The sequence below is a fragment of the Haliaeetus leucocephalus genome, unplaced genomic scaffold, assembly GCF_000737465.1.
Source record: "Haliaeetus leucocephalus isolate CR32 unplaced genomic scaffold, Haliaeetus_leucocephalus-4.0 Scaffold195, whole genome shotgun sequence".
Taxonomy (NCBI): Eukaryota; Metazoa; Chordata; class Aves; order Accipitriformes; family Accipitridae; genus Haliaeetus; species Haliaeetus leucocephalus.
In genome coordinates this window covers 5,404,631-5,409,314 of record NW_010972631.1, presented here as the reverse complement: position 1 = coordinate 5,409,314, position 4,684 = coordinate 5,404,631, and the positions used below count along the sequence as shown (strand labels likewise).

The window sequence follows — 4,684 nt, the reverse complement described above, 5'->3', positions numbered from 1 at the left end:
GGGGGGGCTGGGGGAGCAGCCACAAACGACAGGGAGGAAAGAATTGGAGAATTAACCATTTTCCCCAAAGCATGTTTATTTCTCATGTACTTTCTCGTTATGTTTGAGCTAAAAGCATATGGATACTGAGCCACTATTTCCTACAGGAACGCCTATTATATTAATGTGAGATTACTTTTTCCTCTAATGAAACAGACCTATATGAAACCAGCAATCCCAAGAACATACTAGTTTTTCAACTGTTTAATGCTTTTAACAGGTGTGAGGCCAGAGCAGATAAAAACCTCAAACCGTAGTATAAACAGACTGCTACAAGCTTGCTACTTACCATATGAGAAGGTATGAACAGTAGTACCATTTTCAGCCTTATGGCCTAAGATGTTCAACTATACCTATCACTGTAGCTATTGCCCATCTTAAACTCATTCATAATGTTTTGTGGGGGTTTTGTTGGTTTTGGTTTTTGGGGTTTGGTTTGTTGTTTTGTTGTTTGGGGTTTTTTTAGTAGAAGGTACACCTTAGAAACTTGACATTCCTCTTTAGCCCATCTCTCATCAGTGTTTCTTAGTCTCAGTTTGAAAGAACCAGCACAAAACAGTTGACTTAGCCAATCCTCTTGATTACCTGTGGAACAAATAAACGTGTGGTACTTCACACAATGAACTGGAGTTCCTCCTCATCAAAATACAATAGTTTGAACATAGAGGCTCTAACATCACCTGAATTCCCAGCTATGGGAATAATCTGTAGAACAGAAATGCTTGTCTTTTAGAACTAAAAGGAAATCATTTACGTTGATGTACGTCCAACAGAAGCACTGGTAATGAGACCAAAAACACTGCTAAGAACCACAATCATTTCACAGGTTTTCTTACCCCCAATGCCAAGTCTTTCAGCCCACCTTCCAAAACACTGCACAGACCTTCCCCAAAATACTGTTAATAACAAAATCTAGATGATGACACAGCTCTCTGATTCCATGCAAGTTTTATTTTTGCTCCCTATTTCTTTGAATACCTTTACAGCACAAGATTTCCTGAAGAAACAAACCACTTATTATCTGGTTACTTATTGAGAAACAGAATTATTAAACAGTAACCACAATGCTGCCTAAAAGACTTTATTATGTTAGGTATTATACAAACAACGAAATACAGTGTCAATGTACTTAGCGTCCCAGTCCCACAGATACTCTTTGTAACTTCATGTACCTTTGCATAACCTGAAAGAACGAACAGTGGAATGGCCCAAAAATAGCATTTTGTCATTTCCACTTTAAATCATATTTAGTTATTGTGGGCAGGGGAAGAGGAAGGGACAAGTGTTAGCAAAATAGTAATAAACAGTTCCTGAGAACAAGAAGGCATACTGCCTACTAAACCCATTGCGCCACCTTCCTGCTTGATGTGAATTCCCTGCCTTCTTCCTCCTCAACCACCACCACGAATAAAATTCTAATTCAACAGAGAAAATGACAGTTACATGAATATTTTGCATAAGAAAGAGAAAGTTAACACAATGGTTCTGATCATATACACTACGATGCTTGTGCCCTAGAAGACCTTTAAAAAAAAAACAAACAACAAAACCAAAAAAACACAAACCAAAAACAATCAAACAAACAAACAAAAAAAAAACAACACTCAACCACCCTGTATGGTAGCTCTGCATTGTTGCAGTGAATTTTAACAGTCAGCTTCATCCAGCTGAAGTCCACTTTGCTCCCCAAAGGAGCAGCCCCAACGCATTCCCCAAGCCCTTCACGCACACTCCTATCATCTCCCTCATGGTGGTGGTAGGACCCATGTTGCTGCACATGAAAGGAGAGCTGAACCGTCTGAAAAGGATTTTTTGTACTGTTCATTTTTCAGACAGTTCAGCTCCCTTATCCAGCTAACCACACATCTGGATGAGCACTCATGCTTACACAAAGGATGCAGCAAAAATGCACAGCATACAATTAGAGCAGCTACACCCTTAGTGAAACTGCAACATGAAAAAACAATTACCCTGGAGTCAAATGATGCACTATAGATTGTTCAGGTGTCAAGGCCCTACCAAACATGTTTTAAAGCCTAACTATACAACACTTAAACAACATCTTTAACCACAATCTATAAACAATTCACAAGGCTGCCTTGCTCTGCTAAAATGAGCTGTTAACTCTTAAAACTCCTCAATTTCTGTCCCCCATCATGAGCAATCCTCAGTCTTTCAAAAAGAAATGAGAAAAAATTGCTGGCTTACCATTAGTAAGTTTTCACAACTAACGCAAGACAATACAAAACATCCTGAGATCTGTTACTGAAGAGTCCCACCATCCACGGTACACCTAGGTCACAAGTGGCCTACCAGGGACTCAATTCTCAGAAAGTCTTTGGTTATAGCACGAATAGAAATCTTAATACTGATGACGTAAAAAAGAGATGGGCACTCTCAAGTAAGAGACCATACTCTCAAAGCAAGATTCAAGCGGTTTATACCACAAATGGCGACTACAGAAAAATGTAATATAGAAATATTTGAATTCAAGAAAAATCACTTAAGAATATAAAACATAATGGCATTTCTGAACTCATGTATTTTCCCGCAGCATTAAAAGCATGCACAGCATGGTGTTAGGTTATACGAAAATGAAACATTTATTTTCACTGACCCAACAGAAAAATGAAAGCAATTTACACAATGAAAATTGCATTGGATTTAACATTATTTACACAAATTAAGTTACAGAAATAAAATATCTAAGGCTGTAAATTTCAGTCTAATAACAGAAAGCTAACTCTAATAAGAATTCCTAAATAAATGTTTTCAAAATGTGGACAAAACCAGGAACAACATCGTCTCTTGAGAAGATAACCACCTGAATAAATGTATAATAAAAGGCACGATTTTGCGAACAACAAAACAGAAACCTGGGATTAAATTCCATCCCCTGTTACACGGGGCCTTTATTCCCTCCTAGAGTAAAAGTCAGACATCTAACACTACATTTACTGGTATTTTTATTTCTTAGCTTTTCTCCCTTCAGCCCCTTCTATGAAGTTTAGCAAAAGCTCAAGGCATTCAAGTCTGAGAAGTGGTACCAAAACATGACAAAACATGCCATCCTCAGACAGAAGAGTCAGCATCTTAGAGCTGGAAAATTTTTTTAAATGAAAAAAAATGAAGAAACAGAAGGCTAGCTCATCATCAGCCTCTATCTTACAAGCTGAAGATTCTTTGGTTTGAGATAAACAAGCTTTTGTTTAATGAAACAAGACATTGTAAAAGACACTTCTTTTGTATGAAATGTAACTGTCACACTGCAAATACACTTCGTGCCAGCCTTCACAGGCCACACATGTCAAGTAATACAAAACTTCACACACCTTTGACAACTGAAGCAAGAGCAGACAGAGAGGATGGAGAGAAGCATCAAGAACAAGAAACATCAAGGACATTTCTTCCCCCCCCCCAACATCTAGGTAGGGACAAGGTGGAAAAGGGCACACTAACATTTATCAGGAAGTCTAAGAAAACTTTGTTAATAACAGAAGACTAGGAGAAGAGAAAGGACCTAGTCAGCATCACATCTCCAAATATATGTATCCAGGATCAAGTCCAAATTTTGAGGAAGTACATCTTACATCATTACATACCTATTCTGACTAAATTAGTCTTTACCTGCTTTCCAACAAACAAAAGATGTTTCCTGGAAAGCAGGGTCTGAACGAACTTAGTTCTCATCAAGTCTTCTTGCTTCAACCTTTAAAATGTCTTTTTCCTCACTTCCTCTTTCTTCACATCCTTTCATATGCCGACTACATAGAAGAAACCCAAATCCATTCCACACTAAGACTGCGCCTCCAATTCTTTCTATTTTATAGGCTAGAAGAGAAAGATTCACGGTAAGTTTTACCGAGCAACTTCTGACCGTTGTTTGAAATGGATAAGGCCTTCCAGTCTTACAAATAAATAAATAAATAAAAATAGCATAACATGTCATGCAAAAGTATCGGCACTTTGGAATTCCCAACCGAATTTCTTGATGATCTTTGATTTCAGGAAAATTTAAAAGTACTGGTATGTATGAATATGTTTTCAACAAGACAGTTGCTACCAATTCTGCCACACCACATGCACTAAAATGCCTGGGCCAATCCACCTCTTGCTCCAGAGAAAACCAATGCAGCAAGCGAACCCGTTCCAACTACAGTAAATAGCTACGACGCATACTGTAACATTCGTAATGTAACTAAAATAACGTATATGCCAACGGTCTTTATTGGACACATTACAGATGGGAACCGTTCCACCTCCTTTTGCGTGAGCTCACAACTTCTCCACATGTCTAAGTCTCAGAAGTACTGGAGTTCAGAACTACTAAAACCAGGCAAAAAGCCTGAAGGGAAATCTCGCTTTGATGAACATTACAAGCAGGGCTCAGTCTTCCTCTGAAAGAAATTCAGAGACTAAATTATACAACAGTGCACCTGTAATGAAAACAATACTAGCAACAAGTTGCTAACAGACAGAATTCAGACATCTTAATTGCTGTTTTCTCAACTACTGTAGTTCACAACACATTTGTAAAAAAATATCCAGGCCCCTCTCTGCCAGCAAGAGCTACACCACTGCAACTAATGCTTTTTTTTTTTTAATCACTGACTGATCTACACCTGAGATGACAAGCTGGGAGATT

General features: G+C 38.2%; 1 protein-coding gene across 2 annotated transcripts in view; it reads right to left on the bottom strand.

Moving 5' to 3' along the window:
- Positions 1-4,684, bottom strand: part of PHIP (pleckstrin homology domain interacting protein) — a 113,685-nt gene that overhangs the window by 107,400 nt on the left and 1,601 nt on the right. The window lies entirely within an intron of this gene.